This window comes from Anser cygnoides, chromosome 7, assembly GCF_040182565.1.
Source record: "Anser cygnoides isolate HZ-2024a breed goose chromosome 7, Taihu_goose_T2T_genome, whole genome shotgun sequence".
Classification (NCBI taxonomy): Eukaryota; Metazoa; Chordata; class Aves; order Anseriformes; family Anatidae; genus Anser; species Anser cygnoides.
The window spans coordinates 18183018-18201830 of NC_089879.1; the positions used below are offsets into that span (position 1 = coordinate 18183018).

The following is an 18813-nucleotide window of genomic DNA, read 5'->3' on the forward strand; positions in this document are numbered from 1 at the left end:
AAGTGACAAACTCAGGCATGAACAATCAGTTTTAGCAAGGAAGAAAGGAAGGAAGCCAAGCAGACTACAAAATTATTAAACTGTTATAAATATGAGTAACAGGGTAGGAAGAAGTCTTATCATTTGCAAGATCAGCCAATGACACTGGAAAATCCAACACAATCTGTTTTTTCAGCAATAATTGATTTTGCCTATTGTACCTCACTTAGTGGATTTTTCGGTCTGATAACATGTTCATAACCCAAATATTTAATTTGGAGTTGATATGAAACAAGGGTTTTTCCTTCAAGAAAATAAATCAATGTTGTTACTGTGAGTAACTGTTAACACTGAAACCAAATAATATGAAAACCTGGAATCCAAGCACTCGCTCTTTTTTTTTTTTTTTTTTTTTTTTTTTTTTTTTTTTTTAGTGATTTTGGGACTCTTAACTGCTTTCTTGCTCTCCAAAAGGCATTCTTACTGCTTGTCTTTTTTTGGATGAAACTACTGAAACTATTCACATTTTTGGTTACATTGGTTTTAGGTTTCAGTTAAAAAAATGCTGATTAGGGCTTTATTTTTAGGTCTGGATCTGTAGATAAGTCAAGGAGTATTCCAAAAGATAAGAAACAAAGGCACCTTTGAGACAGTTCTAGATCAGGCATAGAATGGATTTCATGGTTTGAGAATTGCTAACATACTGAGAATTAACTTACTGGCAGCTAAATTTACTGAGAGCAAAATCCATTGAAGGAAGTGTTTTACAACTTCTCCCCTGAAAACATCAGGAGAGATTTATGAAGTTATTCTTGCCATTCCAGCTAAGACAGGTAAAGAAAGAGTAGTACAAATTCCCTTTAAAAAGACACTCAGAAATGATTTTTTTTTCCTTTTTATTTTATTTGACAGGAAGTTTCATAACATGCATCATCTTTGATTTTCCTTAAAGTGCAGCACAAAGGCTTGGCTCAGTGAATGTAATTGGAAAACGTAATCAGCGATGTATACCTCAAAATGAGGAAGTGAAATTATAGTCACAGGAATTCTGAAGAGCATTTCTTTCTCCCTCTTTCCATGAACAGATTACCGTGTTTATATCATTTGACTAAAATTAACGTTGACGTTACCATACGGGCTGGCCCCTTTCCTGCCCCATCTGTTCTCTCTGGAAGTGCGCCCTTGGCAGTTGGACCTGCTGCATTAAGTGGGCCTGAGGAGGCAGCCCTGCCCAGGTCGTGCTGGGATAGCTTCTCCCCCACCAGTCTCTCTTGCTTGCATGAAGAGGAAGCCTGTATTGCCTGTAAAGACCAGCTTCAACCACATACCAAAGGAGAAGTGGAGTTTATGCTGAGGCCAGCTGCTGGCCGGGATACCCGTGCTTGAGAGAGGTAGAGTGTTGTTTGGGATTAGGCTCCTGTTTGATGCAGGAGGTGGTCAGGAAGGTTTGCTGCTGGAAACTCTAGAAATAAAGAGCTGACTGACTGCCTCAGGATGTATTTTATTTAGGTCTGGTAACGACTGAAGTGCCTAATCTCCGGTTACGGAGATGGGTAAACTAGGGTGGGCGTTAAGAAGGAAGGCCGAAGGAGCTGAGGCCTGTAGGGGATGCTTTGTTCCTGGGTCTCGTCAGGCCAGAGGTGGAGCGGGACCCCAAGCACCTGGGAACACATACTTCATGCTTGTTTCCTGGAAATGCTGGGGTAGCTGCCATATATACAAAGCTGGGTTCAGCGTCAATGTTTGAGCAAGTAGGGCTACGAGAGTAAAGTTTGTTGCTGGATCCTGTAACATCTGTGAGGAGAGAGGGGACACTGGGATCTCTGAAAGCAAACGTCTCGTGCTGTTTTCTGCAGCTGGCTGGGGTTCCACACAGTGCTTAAACCTTCAGTTTTGGGGCTAGAACTGGGGTTTGAGAAAGCAGTCTAGAAAGCGGGCTTGCCGTTTCTTCAGGAAATGTCTCTGGTAACAGCGAGAGAGAGCTCCTATGCCCCCCCCCCCCCCAAAGATCATGTTTAATTTGGGGACGAAGCAAAAGCGAGCTCTACGATTAGGGTGGGGTTTTGGCTTAGAAGCATGCTTCAAGCAAACAGAGCCTGGAAAATGGTATTAACTGCTAGAAACTGTAGTGTCTGCAGAGACAGAAATGGGAGCCAGTGCTCTCTGCCGTATCTGTAGGGATAGCTGTAGTGGGGCTTCAGGGTAGGATCCTTTAGGATCTGCTAACACAGTGGTTTTGGTTAGGATGATAGCTGCTCATTCCTTTTTAATTGTGTGCAGCTAATGTGCCTGCTTTCATTTGAGCTTTTGTTGTCCTTAGATCTGCAAGAGTTTCTGGAGGGTCCTGATAACATGTGAGAGAATGGTGGCTGACGTTTAAATGCAGGTTGAACTAAACTGCAGTCTGCTTCATAGATGAAGGTCAACCAGCCATGCCTTAGTCAACTGTGCCTCATTGAGTTGCTCTGCCTTATACAGCTGGACTGACCGAGTTTTCTTGGTGCCTGTAACTCACTTCTTCTTCTGCATAATTTTGACGTGCAGGTTTGTGTTTTTTCTTTTATTAATATTATTTTTTTTTCTCCAGCAGGATGTTTTAAGCTCTAGCTTTTTTTTTTTTTTTCTTCTTCTTCTTCATATGATGTTTGTTTTCTATCAGCTGTGCCATTTCTGGGATTTCACAATCCCACCAGCACAAAGAGCTTCCAGATATTTGTGGGCTATGGGTGATAGGAATATTTTTTCAGTGGTGAAGGAGCTATGAAGGTGGCAGATTAATTAATTGAATAAACGTCTGTATGGGAGGGAAGGAAGAGGCTGTCAGTGTGTGGGAGCTGATATCACTCCTTTATCGCATGGGTAGTTTCCTAATTTGTGGAAGTTATCACTGTTACTGAGATTTATCCTTGTAAACTCTTATAGCCAAGACTCTGTGAGGAATGTCTAATAGACATTTTTACTTTCAAATTGGACAATTTCACATGACACTTCTGACAGTGAAGTGGGACTCCAAAGAATTTTCAGTCGTTTTGAGGTTTTTCAGGAGTAATGTGAAATAATTTGATTAAAGATGAGTACCAGCCTGACTAGATATACTACGGTAGAGTCCATCTCAAGATCCAAATTCATAGAATCACAGGATGGTTTGGGTTGGAAGGCACCTTAAAGCCCATCTAATTCCAACCCCCCCAGACCAGATTGCTCAAATTCTTTCTCCCATGTGCTATTTCTTCCTTTGAAAAATAAAGGGGGTGATTAATTATACATGGGAAGGCAGGAGTATGAAAACAAATATATTTACAAAATGCCATTTTTTTCTAGTTGATACAAAAAAGCACAAATTCATTTCTGCACAGATTGGAGAGGGGCCTACTCATATCAATGGATTTCTTTCTGTTGGAGGGTTTGTACCAGCTCTGCCTGAAGTCAGTTTCAGTTTCTGCTGACGTTGACAGGGAATAGGCCGAGCAGCAATGTCTCTTGTTTCTGCATTCCAGAAAAAGCTAATTTCCAATATAGAACTGACCCGTTATTACTATATAATAATGATTTTCATGTCATATTCCTGTTACAAGAAGTGATGCTTGTAATTTTCAGAAATCACAACCATCTCACTTAAAACTACAATTTTAGTTCCACCAAGTGAATGCTCTGACAGACATCTTTATTTTTCTAATTATACCCTCTCTGCATGAGGCTTAGCTATAATTATAGGAAATTAGGGAACGACTCTGCTGTGGAAGCGTAATAACAACTTCTGTTACTATTTTTAGGATCTGTTATGAAAATGTAGATATGAATGTTTGACTTCCAAGTCTCACATTTATCAGGTCTTTATATGCTGTGAAACCTGGTTGACAGAGGCAGCCAAACTCTTTTTAGTTAGGTAGGCCGACTTGAGTTTCCTACCCAGAGAATGCTGGAGGCTTCCAAGTTTGTTTGTTTGTTTGTTTGTTTATTTAACACTAACAACAATAACAGCAACAAAAAAAAAGGTCAGCAGAAGAGGAAAAAGGGAAGGAGGGCTGAGAGCAGGGAAGTGGGGTTTGGGATGAAAGCTGAGAAAAAAAACACTAATTAAAATAGGAAGCTGAGAGAGGGAAAGAACGTTTTGGGAGGGCTGTAAGAGGAGAATGAGACAAGTAATAGTAGAGTCCATTTTGGATGAAGACAAAGTTATCTTTCTTTTTGTTCCCCTCTTTTCTCTCCTTTCATTCAGCCTCCCCTGTGCCCTGAGAGACCCTGGCGCTATCTGCCTACCCCTGCAGCTGCCTAGTGCCAAGCAACAGTCACCACCCCTGATTTCTCCTGTTCTCTGTATGTATTTTAGGGGTTGTCTTTGGTGCTGACCAAAAGTTTCGGACCTCTAGCTGAGTGAAATGTATGGCCAGTGATATATAGAGGTCAGATTATGTAGTCTAATGATCTCAGTGGCGCTGGTGAGAGCACACACCTTAAACAGTCAGAGATCAAAAATGATTGAATGTTGGATTCAAATCCTGGATCCTGAAGAGACTTCAGTCTGTCCACTACCAGACACTGCACTTGTACAGAGGAGGGCAAAGAATGACATGAGCATACATATTCTTTCTTGAGATTCATAAGGAAGCAGTTTATTAACTTTTATGGTATTTGTTTAGACCAAAATAAAATGACTGTAATTAAGAAATATTTTAGCTTCGGAGGAAATGGGGTAGTCAGCTGCAGCTTGGATTCAGGCTTCACATCTGGATGGCTGACAAGTTTCAGATAAAGCTGACCTCACACATTCCTGGCCATATCAAAACCAACGCTAATTCAGAGAAACCCATAGCAGAAATGCCTTTCTGTACAGTGCTATTCCCAGATACTTTCAATCCCTTATTTAACATATTGTCTTTGAATTACATGGGCCACTTCCATGACCAGAGTTACCACAAAAGTGTATTCAGGCAGGCGCAGTGGCAGCAGAGCTGCCGTAAGATGTGCAGCAGGTATGTTTGGAGAATATGTTATATTGTCAGAACTGTGCTCAGCCAAATGATGAACACCCAGTTATCTGTGTGTCTCAGCTGGGCTGCTTCTTTCCTCTCTTGTTAAAGATCTGAATCTCTCCATCAATTTAAGTCATTCTCAGACTCTTTAGAAGGCCAGGAACAAACTGGAGAGGAACAGGTTTCTTACAGTCTGTGGGTCTAAATGCATGCCTTTTGGAAGAAGAGAAGAATGCAGTCTTTCCTGAGCTCTGCCTGAAACCTGACCTGTTCACTCCTTCAACAGGGTTTGGTACGATGTCTGCCTGAGCACGTCCTCTCTAGGAAGCTGTCCTTCTAACTGGGGATCTGTCTGACTTGCTTTCCCAGGTAGGGTTAAAAATTACAACATTTACTGTACCACTAGTACACCACTAAAATTGTGCCACTAGTAATAGATGAACATTGTCTTCACGGAAGACGGTATTTTTTTTTTAATTAAATAGTGTTTTTTTTTCAAAAGCTGTACTTCCAAGGAAGCCATGAACAGTGAGGGGTGTGTGTATCTTGGAAATGTTTCAGTTGCCTGCAAGAAAAACTCAGGGCATTCTATGGAAGACATACGAGCACTCGACCTCCAAAGTCCTTCTGAGGGTAAAACAAGTACATTGCTTCCTCTTCTAAAAGGGCCACAGCTGGCCCTAGCAAACAGTTTTTCAATCATTTCCTGAGACTTTTGAAATATAGCTAATCGATAAATATGACACACAAGCTGCCCTTAAAATGGTCTTGAGAAAGTCACTCCCAAAGATCCCTCTGGGCAGTGCTCTGTTCCAGTTGGAGGCACGTGGTGAAACTCTCACTGACTTTAACGGGGTTTTGTTTTTTAGCCCCACCTCTCTGTAGAATACTCAGCAAGTGTACACCAGAAAATAAACGGTAAATCAAGTGGTCAAGTACTGGGACTTGTTTAAGCATTAGGGAGATGTGTCAGGCCAGTGCTTCTGAGCTGCACTATGGACCATTCAAGCAGCTAATTTTTCTGGCCCATCTTTTGGCACCTCTTTGACTTCCTGTTTTCATTCTGGAAGCCAGCTGGGAGCAATAGGTGAGAGAACAGGCAGTGGTTCAGGGTATTTTAAGCCCCTTCCAACATGGGCAATGGAAACTACAGCAATTAACATCCAGTGCAGCCATCTGACTGTGTAAGTGCTCTTCCCTGTTCCCTCATAGGAGCAAACGTATTAGTTAAAGGCAGGTATGAATTAAGTTTCCCGAAGTCACTTACCCCTGAGATAATGAAAAAGCACTTCTGCAGCTGGGTGCCGCTTTTACCATGGCCTCTTAGTGGATTCGTTGCCTCTTGCCTTTCAGCTACATTTCACAGTCTTTCTCCTCGTTTGCACATAACAGTGGTGGACTGAATGGTACCGGGACATGCCCTTCAGCTTGTGCCCAAGGTGCAATGGAAACATGCCTGCCAGCACCATGGTAAATTTCTTTTTTTTCATGAACGTGTTAAATTAGCACCCATGCCGAGTGTATTCAAGACTAATATGTGATTTTGAAGAGGGGGATGATTTATGCTACTAACAGTTTCAGACAAGCCAATAGTAACAACAAGGATCAATGAACAGGAAAAGCTAAACTTTACTGTCTTTTCCTGGAAGGCAATGTTTACTGATAAATTGGATACCTTTCTTTAATTATAAAATATATTATTTATAAGTAAACAATATTTTGAGCAACTGCTGCATTAAACAGTGACTTATGTCTAAACATTTTAATTTATTAAATACAGTGTAAGTTTATAATTCTATAATGTTTTCCTCAGAACACAGCAAGTGCTTGGGGAAGTAGCCAACTCCACAAATGAACTCCAACTGTATATTTGAAAGCTGCTTTTTCAGAAATGTTGTTCTTATGTTACACAGTTGAATAACCCGTAGTTTCCCACTCATTAGAACAGTTGCTTCTTTTCCGAACTTTGTCCTGCTCCTTTGGATGCATGCCTCTCCCCTGTGTACAGTAGAGATGACAAGTTTAATGTTAGAAGTATTGGGGTATTTTAAGAGTGTAATTGGTCTGAGCTGGTCTCAGTGTGCAGCAGGTCTAACTGTCAGGTGTTCATTGCATTCTGCTGACAGCCCCTGGTGCTGTTATCAAGATATTTTATTTCAGTAAGATTTTTTTTTTTTTTCTAGAGCGATGCTCATTGATATGACCAGGAAGGTAGTGAGTGTGTTCGCCTGGTGTGCCAGCTGGCATTGGATATGTCCTGGGGCTCCCTATCAGCAGGGACAACCAAATTGTCATAGTTCTATTTGTGAGAAACGTTAGCAAAATACATGGGATCTAGTCACAGAAAATACTTGCAGAGTGGTCAGCATAGTAGAAACAACATTTGGGGACAGCTGTAAGCCAGTGCTGAACTAAATTTAATTTGAAAAGTGAACACTGTGAAGTCAGAGAAATTTGTCTGCATTTGCTTCACGGGTAGTCTTCAAAGATTCAGCAGGCTCCCTGCTGTTTCTTCCACCACTTTTTAAATGTATCTAAGCCTGAGAGGAGAGACAGTAATTTGACAAGTAGGTCGTGAGTTTTAGAAAACGAAATCAATTTGGTTTCAATTTTCACTGTACAGAAAACAATACCTTTTTTTTTTTTTATATATGTATAAGATAAAGTAATTCTGATATAAAAGAAATTTCCCTGGCATGTGTTTATCTCTGAAAGATTCTTCATATCGCTCACATGTTGTATTTGGTGAAGGGAATAAACATACCTACTGCAATTAAACCCTATTTCTTGGGAAAATTAGTCTTCTACCAAGACGACTTTTGCATATTTATGGGAACAAACTGGGTTTGGAAAGTTATGGTTTCCAGAACCAAACGAGGTAAAAAGCCCTTGATCTTTCCAGATGTTTCCTCTGGGGACATGCCCTTCTGTTTGGGATCTCGACATGTACAGTGAGTCATTAAGTCGCCTCCTTCAGTTATCATGCCTGTGCTGAACTATTAAAGGTTTCCTTTCTGGTAAAAGCTGAGGGACTGGAATGTACACAGTAGAGTTCTCTTTTGTAGTCAGGCTAAGTGTTTATTTTCCTAAGGTTATTAATGAGATGTTTCCTCAGTTGAAATATTAGCAACCTATCGTTTCCTTAGCTGGGGTATTCAGTATCTGTGCATCTGATACCTACTGTCAGAAACTCAAACCACTTCCCAGCTATCACATCTTGTGTCTAGCTTTAAGTCTCTGGGTTTCTCTCCATTCCCCTCCTCTCAACTGCAGCTAAAATGCATCTCATTCTTGCAAGGTATCGAGGGAGCCTTAAGGCTGAAAGCCTCTGCAAAGGACTGATACGACTCTCTGCAAATACAAATTCAGGATTAACATGATTGCAGTGGTGATGAGGATGTTATGAATGTGGAAAGAAGGGCTACTTTGTCAGCCAGTAAGATGGCAAAGAGGGAGAGAATGCAGTTCGCTGGTTCCAGTGTGTATCCATCTAGCTAGGTTCCTGGGAACAGCGAGGGCAAGAAGCAGAATCAGCCCATTCATTTTCCTCTTTGGAGGAAGCTGGGTCTTGGTAAGCCTAGCTGGAGGCTTCGTTGCACTGCATAGATATATTTTTAGTTTGAGTAATGACAGAGACGATCAGTGATGAGACCATACTGATTTTTTAATATTTCTCTAAGAAGCCTAAATTAAAATCGTGACTTTTACATGTTGAAATTAGCTCTGCAATTTTTTTTTCTGTTTTTGATTTGGAGGGTTTCTTATTTGTTGTAATTCTATAGTGGATCAAAGAGGTAGGCTGAAAATAGTGGTACAATTAGTTGAAGTGTGTTTCAGTTAATATTTTTTTTCCAAGAAACACATACACCAGTGCTACAATTTTTTCTCACACGTCAGGTTCTTCCTCCTGCACAGAGATCGAAAGAGAAGAGATAATTTAAAGAAATTAAATCCAAGAGCTCTGATCCTGATACTTCCCTGCATGCCCTAACATATGGGGAAGAATGTGGGAGGATCGCTCTCAGTTTATAAGGGATGCCCGTTTCTTGAAGATGAATAGGAGAATGGAAATGTTGATAACGAGAACAGTTGTCTACCCACGCTTCCCTCCAGCAGTGCCATGAATACTACAGGAAGACCTGCCTGTATTAGACTTGTTTCTACTAGCTGACGTCAGGTGATTGAAACTCAAGTAGGACTGTGGACTTTCACTAGGTGAAATATAATTGTTTTACACTCCTACGTGTACTTCTGTCAGCATTCCGAAGCATTCATACTTTCCATTCCAGCAGCGAGGTGCTCCAGAACGTATTCTTGCCCCCCAGGGACTATTTGCATAGCTCTGCAGAGCAGTTACTTTGCAGACAAATTCTCTTTGCTCTGTGTAAAATCGAAAAACTTCTCAAATAGCTTGCTGATGCCAAATCCTGCCTGCCTCCTCTATATTAGTCCCCAAAAGGTTTCTTTCTTTACTAAATAATACCATAAAAATGTGTGGAAGGTGTAGTTCTCATACAGTTTGGAAGGTTTTTATAGGTGATTCTGTAAGCATGAAGATACTACAGGAGAAGGAAATCTTCGCATTAATGAGAGGCTACTTAACCATTTCAGTTCTTGCCAAATATGCTGGCAGCACTTCTCTTAGGAGGGCCTATTTGAATAAAGTATAAAAAGTATGTGGTAAATAGAGTGCTGTTGCTGCTGTAGTGGGGTTTGGTGACATCCTGTGTGAGAGGACCAAGGCCGTACCACATGCAGTATGCATGATGAAGTCAAGCGACCTGACAAATTGCAACAGTATTCCTCTAGCAAGGCTTTCATGGTGAACTACTGGAATAATAATAACATGAACCAGAGTTTCGGAATTGACTGAACAAGGCCGCGAGCAACTTGCTGACTCTGAAGCTGGCCCTGCCCTGAGCAGGGGGTTGGAGCAGATGACCTCAAGGGATCGCCTCCCACTTTGGTGATTGTGTAATTCTCATGTACCCAAACTGTTATCTTTTAATTGATTAACTTCTTTAATGATTTCATGAGATACAATGGGTGAAAAGTGAAATATTTCATTGTCAAGACAGTAGGAGGCTACAGAATGGTTGTCTGTATGAAAAGAAAACTGGCCTTAATGTACTTAACTGTATGGACTGAAGCACTTTTATAGGTAGTTGAGACAGATCCCATCCTGCCATTAAAACCAACTTTCAGAACAGGCATAACTAGCCAATCATTTTCTCATTTAAGAAAGACACTTGGCTCCTTTTTTCCAATGAGTTATCTAGTCATAATTCTCAGGCTATTTGAGTTGAAAACAGTTTTAGAAATACAATTTTACTTTTTCTTGCCAGGAATAAGTAAACAAGATAAAACAGGCTTTTCTCTTTTCCTGGAAATGACAGGATGTCCTCCAATTGTTAAACTCACTTCTAGATTACAATTTAGAAGTATTTTTCAGCATTGACCTAACAATTTTCATGCAGTTTTGGTGTGATTTTCCACCATTTCCTCTTGAACATTCGTTATCTACTGTTTAGCTGTGAAATCTATCAGTTTCCAGTAGATTCTGCATTGGTGCAGTAAACCAATCCTAGTTTAATTCTATAACCATTTTTCTTCTGCTACCCCCTTGTATACTGCTGACTTCAGTGACTTCATCTGCAAAATTGTTCTTAGCTGAGCTGAGTACACGCCTGTATCCACCACTCAGGCCCTCTTTTTGTATGTTTTTTTTTTTCTTTTTTTCCCATGATAGTGAAAAAGAAAGTAGGAAGGAAGAAGTGAAGACTAAACCACTTCAGATTAATTTAAGTTATAATAAATTATGAAACTATTTCCAAGTGGATCAGTCCTTTGCTTCTAAGATTTTGTGGAACTGGCCTTCTGAGCTTGGAGGAAAGAGTAGGTTTCAGATGTTTTGATTTTACTGAGGCTTCTGATGCTGTTCAGATAAACAAATCAGGGAAACATGACGTATATTAGTCTAATATAGGATGCATGAAGTGGAAAAATCAGGTGCTTTTTGAGTACATCTTGTGTCCAATGATATTTTCAGTAAATTAAAGAAAAGTAGAATTCAAAATGGTATTGACAAATTGAAGAAATCGTCTGATAAAAATAGGATATGAATTTAAATCGAATCAAACACAAGGAACAGAGTTTTTCACAGGTTTTAGTGGAGAGTCAATAGTTAAGTGGCAGAAAAAGGACTGAGTTTGTGAAAACTTGAAAATGCGTCAGCAGTACTGCTTCTGTGCAAGTGGCAAATCCTCGTTCACATAAACAACGAGCTTAGCTTGCACGGGATACGAAGGTTTTCCACTTTTCAGCTGCAGAGCTATGTCTAGTTGGAGCAGCATGGCTTCAAGAAGGATGTGGTCTGTTTGGAGATAATTCAGAGAAGAAGAACAACAACAAGGCTTCTAGAGTACATAAGCTATGAGAAAGATGGAAAAAGTAGCATTTTGGAGTTGTTTAATCAAAAAGGAAGATTAAGGGGAGACGTACTGACCTTCAAATGCATAAAGGACTGATTCAAAGACAGGAAACAACTTTTTTTTCCTCTGTATCTACAGTAAGTAGGATAGAAACAGTAAGTTTCAACTGCAATAAAGGAAGATGTGACTAGACATTAGGAAAAATTCTGAGGTTAAAGGCCATGAAAAGCTAGAAGATAATTCTCAGAAGGGTTTTCTGTCATCATCATCAATAGAAAGAGCAGTCTAAAGAGACATCCATTAAGATCCAAATGGATTCATGATTCTGTCTTGAAACAGGGAGTGTTAAGATATGTCTTTGGGTTTTCCTCTTGCTCAATTCTGTACAGTCCTGGGAAAAAACAGAAGCTCACGCTTGGCTGGTGGGGGGGGTGGCACAGATCTGATGTATGTTATGTGGAACATCTTTCTGCCCTCTCAGCAGCTTGCTTTTAACCTCCACTGTTACCCTGTGCTTGAACTACCAGCTCTGACTGCATCCATATCTTCACCTTCCTCCTTTTACCCCCTCAGTGCTTTCAGTTCGATTCCCAATGAACTGCTCATTCCGTGTATGTCTCTGTGTCAGAGGAAAACTCAAGTAAACTATGAATAGAATTACTAATAAGCCAGGAAAGTTTGTAGCTGTATTTCAGATAAGTAAAGCCCAACTGGCCTGGAAGAGAGCCCAGCTCTTTTCTGTGACTGCTGATGTGGTTTAGATAAACCCGTCTAATGTTAAATACAAAAGTTGAAACGACGTTCTCTTGTGAATTTAAGTTACTTATCTCCTGACTGGATCTTTCAGCCAGTTTCTTGTGCTATTCCTCTTCACTTCTAATTTCTTATTCAATTGCTGAAAATGAGCTGCTGGCTAATGATACATACTATAACTCTTTTCTGTCTGTTACATGATGTATATTTGACTGTAAATATGAACAGGAACATAGATGGATAACAATTTCTAAAATGTTGGGTAATTCCCAGTTCTCCTTTGTGAGTGTTTTTGAAACCTCAATTTATTAACAATGTAGTAAACAATTGGGAATCTTTTAGCTGCTTTTTTAGATGACCTTTTTCATTTTTCCTCAAAAACATCTGTCAGTTCCCAGCAGTGTCAAGTGCAGTCTGTCTGACCTTCCTCTTATTTAAGTACTGTAAACTGGCTCTGCTGAAGGCTGGAAATAGCTTCAGATTATTATTATTTTTTTGAGAACGTTATTAGGGATTGTATTAGGGACGTCCACTTTGACGTCAAAAAGGACTGTGTAGCTGACCACTTACTGTCATAGTAGTGTGACAGCAACTTGCACCGAGGCCAGACTTCAACAGTTCTTTTCTGCAGACCACACAGCAAAAGCAATTGTACCTCAGCAGAAACATGTACAGTCTATACGCATATCTGTGCAAAGACACGTGACGTACTATTAACTAAGGACATCAAGAGCCTGGCCAGAAAAGACATCCAAGATCCCGTACATTTTGCACACAGCTTTACATGGAACACAAGATATCTTGCCAAACTATGCAGCCCTGCAAAATGGACAGCTTTGCTTGTAGCGTAAACCATAAAGTAAAAATCCTCAGCCGGCCCCTCATGAAAGGCATTGCACAGCCTGCTCTGAATACTTTAATGTCAATCGTTCCTTAAGATTAGGAGGATAAAACTAAGAATAGTTAAAAGCAGTGGATTAAACCAAGTAGCAGATAAATAAAAGGAATAAGTTCACATTAGGGATTGAGAATGAGTTTGTTTGCAATGCTAAAAATGCTCTGATGTTTTCTTCTTTCGGATGTTATCTTGCCCCTGTGTATGAGACCATGGCCTCAAAAACTCGCGACGGGGTGGCCTTTGGGTCTGTAACAAACATGTTGCTTTTCTAATGAAAAATGTCCCACATTTGGGGCACTTACAAGTAGTTCAGCACTGGCTTCTTAAAATAGAAGATCAAAAATTTCTAAAGGTCTCAACACTGTGTAGGCTTGGTCCATTCTGACTCATAAGGGCAAAGGAACTGTGAGCTGGTTCCCTGTGCCCCAGCTCGTCTCAGCCGTGGGGAGGAAGAAGCCGCTTAATTTGAATGCCGAGGAGCCGAGGGCCAGACCAGATGGCAGAGGGGAAAAGGCACAGGAGTGACGTGAAGAGACTTCAAGGCTGTTGTTGGTGGGAAAAAGAGAAAGCAAGACTTTCTTTTTTATTATTTTAACCCTCATGTCTCTGAAAAGTGTCTCAGTGTGTCCTTACAGAGACTGGGTGTTTGCGACCAGTCTGTGAAAAACACTCCATGGAGTTTATTTAATGAAATACATGCAGAATGTGGTACAGCACTAAAAAAAAAAAAAAAAAAAAAAAAGGGAACAGTCATCCCAAACTAATGATCATCTGAAGTGGTTTGTCACATCTGGTCTCAGTCAAGAGCAATGTATTTTAATCCCATTTAAAAACAATTCATCTGGATACCAGAATAAGAATTTTCTGATTCTCTCAGTAATGTCTGTGAAGTCTATAAAATTCTGTCTATTTTGGATATTATGAACAAATGCACTTTTATTTGCATTTTACATTTATCCTGATGTGAGTTCAGTGTTGTTTAAGGTGATTAAGGGTTTAAGGTTTAAGGTTAATCCAAGAGGAGTGAGTCCTCCCTCATCTGTGTGTTTAGGGACCCGATGAGCTTAGACACTGCCTCGTCATAACAAGTACTCACTTTCTCTAGTGCATCCTCCAACCTCTCCATAGGGAAAGTGGTGCGGCCTTGTTAGCCACACTGGTGGGTATCTGGTGCCCTGGGATATCTGGGAAAGCTCCCTGGCATGCAGCTCCATGCTGGGTCAGCAGGGGTTGCAGTGCCCTTCCCACTGCCACTGGCTCATATGCAGATGGGCCAGGCAGACATAATTTCTTAACTTTGAAGTTCTTGACATAGCAGTGCCAATATTTCTTTAATTTCTTTTCTTTGAATGTCACATTCCAAGTCATCTTTGCTTTTAGGAAAACAGTTACAAATTATACTCCCTTTCTGCTCTCATAGTCTTACCTTCCTGTTCTCCTCTATCAGTTACATTTGTAGCCTTATCCTCTTATTCTTTTTGTAGACTAAAATAACATCGGTCTGTCTCCAAATGTTTGACCAAGACACACAGAGGAATTTAGGCACCTAGACCTTCACAGAACTCACTTACTTTTTAGCTAACTTTGTTAGCTAAATAGTAATTTGGTATTTATTTATGTCCTTGGACTTGGCCCTTGAATGCCAAAGTGAAGGATAATAGGTGGAATCCATTTTCACGACCTGTATCTCCTACATACACTCTCTCATTGGCCCCAGAATAGTCATCAGCAAACCAATATGTATAAAAGTTGAATTTTGGGGCAAGTACCAGAAGTCGCCATTCTCTGCATCGAAAATGGCAGACACTACGGCAGAAGATGAGCGAAGTGCTGTGATAATGCTCCAGTACAATCTTGTAAGATATACTGACCAACTAATTAATGAAATACCATGGGTTCAGTCATCCATCTGCTTCCTAGTGTTGCACCAGAGGATCAAAACATGGAAAATTCTTTTCCCAGTCTGGCTGAGGTAGAAGAACAAGACCAAAAGACAACATCAGCTGGGGACATCCTGTTTATGAGGTTCCACAGCTTTGAGAGGCATGTGTGGAAGGCAGAGGTGTCACAGCAGACAGACAATGAGAGTTGTGGTGATTGTGGCAACATTCCTGGCAAATTTGCAAACCCAGGCAACTTCTTATGGATTTCCTGTCTATTAACAGAGCTTGAATCAGCAAAAAATACCTAAGATCTGATCTGCAACTCACTTCTTGGAGGGAGAAACAGAACATGGGGACTCACTGAGTGGTCGATTGGCTTGCCTAAGCTGAGAAAGGAGAGCTGGAAGATGTGGCAGGATCTGCATACCATGTGGAAGTCCAAAGATCAGTAAAGGGGGAAAAGAGGAAATGTGAAAATGTCCTGGTTTCAGTTAGGACAGAGTTAATTTTCCTCCTAGTAGCTGGTAGGGTGCTATGTTTTGGATTAGGATGAGAAGAGCGCTGATAACATGCTGATGTTTTAATTGTTGCAGAGCAGTGCTTACACCAAGCCAAGGACTTTTCAGCTTCTCGCTCTGTCCTGCCAGCGAGCAGGCTGGGGGTGCAGCAGGAGCTGGGAGGGGACAGACCCAGGACAGCTGACCCAAACTGGCCAAAGGGGTATTCCATACCATCTGGCGTCATGCTAAACAATATATAGGGGTGGCTGGCCGGGGTGGGGGGCCGGCTGCTCGGGAATAGGCTGGGCATCGGTCAGCGGGTGGTGAGCAATTGCATTGTGCATCACTTGTTTCATACACATTATTATTAGTAATACTATTATTATTATTATTATTATTATTATTATTATTTTCCTGTCTTAATAAACTGTCTTTATCTCAACCCACAGGCTTCACTTTCCCGTTTCTCTCCCCCATCCCAGAGAGGGAGGGGGGAGGGTGAGCGAACGGCTGTGTGGTGTTTAGCTGCCGGCCGGGTTAAACCACAACAGAAAAACAGGGTAAAAACAGGGTATACACCTGTGTTTAAAGAGCAGAGGACTTGAGAGGGAAAGAATAGGTTGATAGAAATACAAGTGGGCTGCCCTGGGGACCTGAGAGCAATGTTGGTCTCATGGGCAGCACCTGCTCCCGTAAATCCTGGGGGTACAGCTGCAAACCACCAAGATGTTTTGGAGCTGTTGGGATGTTTTGTTGGTCTGCCGGTGACGTGCACGACTTGGCCGCAGAAGGCCTGCAGTAAGCTCTTGCATGTGATCGGTGTGGTGGTTTGACACTGACAGACAGCTCAGCTCTACCATGTCGCTCTCTCACTCCCCCTCCTTAAGAGAACAGGGGGAGAATATATGATAAAAAAGTCTCATGGGTTGAGATAAGGAGAGGGAGATCACTCACCAATTACTGTCACAGACAAAATAGTCTTCATGTAGGGAGATTAATGTAATTTATTGACTATTACTAACAGACTAGAGCAGTGAGAACTAAAAGCAAACTAAAACCACCTTGTCCCCATCCAGCTGTCTCTTATCTCCTCCTGGTGAGCGGTGCAGTGGAATGGGGGCTGCGGTCAGTCCCTGACTCTTCATCTCCGCTGCTCCTTCACGGTCACTCTCTGCCCCTGCTCCACGTGGGGTCCCTCCCACGGGATGCCGTCTTTCCTGAACTGAGCCTGTGTGGGCTTCCCACAGGCAGCAGCTCTTCAAGAACTGCTCCCACACGGCTCCGTACCACGGGGTCCATCCCCCAGGAGCAAACTGCTCCAGCACGGGTCCCCCACGGGCGGCAGCTCCCCCCAGACCCCCTGCTCCTGCGTGGGCTCCTCTCCACGGGCTGCAGCTCCGGCCCGGGGCCTGCTCCTGCGGGGGCTCTCCATGGGCCGCAGCCTCCTCCAGGCCACATCCACCTGCTCCACCGGGGGCTCCTCCACGGGCTGCAGCGTGGAGATCTGCTCCGGCACCTGGAGCACCTCCTTCCCCTCCTTTTGCACTGACCTTGGTGTCTTCAGCACGGACCTTGGTGTCTGTTCTCTCACATTTCTCTCACGTTTCTCACTCCCAGCTTCTGTAGCACAGCAGTTTTTTCCCTTTCTTGATTCTTTCCTCCCAGAGGCCCAACCAGCATCGCTCATGGCTTGGCCCTGGCCAGCGGTGGGTTCCTTTGGAGCCGGCTGGAGCTGGCTCTGATCTGACGGGGGCAGCTGCTGCACTACTAAAACCTTGCCACTTAAGCCCAATACAATCAAACTGAAGCCAGAGGCTGAGGTTTTACAGAATGACATCCTGAGTGTCAGTACCAGCAAAGGTTTTCCTGCTCTGGCTCCAGACTGCACACCCAGTCCTGCCCAGGCACCTGCAGCGTGTCCGTGCTCTTGCAGGAGCACTGGAACAGGGGCTTGCCCAGCTGTCCTGTGAACCACATAATGAAGTTGTTCTACCTTGGAGAAACAACTCTGGGGAGACAAGAAGGGTTATCTTTTGTTTCTCTGTCCAAAGTTTGTTCCTTGTTATGGTCTGTCATAGTGGCCTGGGGCAGTGTGCCAGGAGCAGAAGTGACTGACAGTCTTGAGCAGGACTACTTTAAGGCACTATTGCCACCAAAGATTTGTGTTACAAAACCACAATACGAATTTCCTACAGATGTTGGAAAAACCATGAGGTGCTGGTGGATAACCACACTATTTCTCTGATTCTGTTGAATCACTACAGTACATTTTCTCCATCATGTCAACTTCCTTAGAGGCGCAAAGAGCTGAATATATTTGATTACAAAGATGATCAAGGGGCTGGAGAACCTCTCCTACGAAGACAGGCTGAAGGAGTTGGGGTTGTTCAGCCCGGAGAATAGAAGGCTCTGGGGAGACCTGATAACAACCTTCCAATACCTAAAAGGGGCCTACAGGAAAGCTGGGGAGGGACTCTGACAGGGAGTGGAGTGATAAGACAAGGAGTAATGGCTTTAAACTAAAAGAGAGGAGATTTAGATTACATATAAGGAAGAAATTCTTTACTCAGAGTGTGGTGAGGCATTGAAACAGCTTGCCAAAAGAAGCTGTGGATGCCCCATCCATGGAAGTGTTTTAAGGTCAGTTTGGATGGGGCTTTGAGCAACCTGATGTGGTGGGAGGTGTCCCTGCCATGTCCCTTCCAACCCAACCCATTCGGTGATTCTATGATTAATTACTGAATACCAGGGCAGGAGACAAACAAACAAACAAAAACAAACAAAACAACAACAACACACACACACACACACACACACACACACAAAAAGAGGAAGACGGGAGCTTGATAAATGGAAAGAAGTTTTCTGCGAAGTACAGTCCAAGGTTTCTTATACAATGTGTGACTTTTCCCTAATGCTGTAATATTTAAGGCACTTGAACAACCATCTGTTTGTAAGAAACTTGGACAAATTACAAATTATATACAGGTTCTGAAAAAGCTCTGTGTTTATAGGAGCTGGTTCATCAGTAAACACTCCCAGGACTAACTTTACTCTTTTTACCACTGTTGTTATACTTTGGTACTCTGTCTAAACAGAATAATGTTAATGACTAATACAGTCATCTTGTATTTAGTGACCCCATTTTCCCTGCAGCTTCCCACACACCCTTAGACCAATTTCAAGCAAATCTTATGGTGGCATTATGACCTTAGAGAAAGTGTTTCTCCAGGTGTGAAAACACAGCAAGGCTAATGGCTTATTTTGACTTCCTGAAGTGATGTCACACCCACTCTCCCCGGATAAACAACCAAAGGGCTGAATGCTTCTGAAGGCACGGCTGTCAAAGTGTTGTGCAAGCAGCAGTGTTAATGGCATGCTTGTCTCCTGTACAGT

General features: G+C 42.1%; 1 long non-coding RNA gene across 1 annotated transcript in view; it reads left to right on the forward strand.

Moving 5' to 3' along the window:
* The first annotated feature begins 1146 nt into the window (after positions 1–1146).
* LOC106044557 (uncharacterized) overlaps positions 1147–18813 on the forward strand; it is a 41014-nt gene continuing 23347 nt past the window's right edge. Inside the window, exons 1-5 of the long non-coding RNA XR_010833038.1 lie at positions 1147–1370; positions 2300–2523; positions 4199–4296; positions 5239–5321; positions 6306–6422. This is a non-coding gene — a long non-coding RNA (uncharacterized lncRNA). The remainder of the gene's footprint in view (positions 1371–2299; positions 2524–4198; positions 4297–5238; positions 5322–6305; positions 6423–18813) is intronic.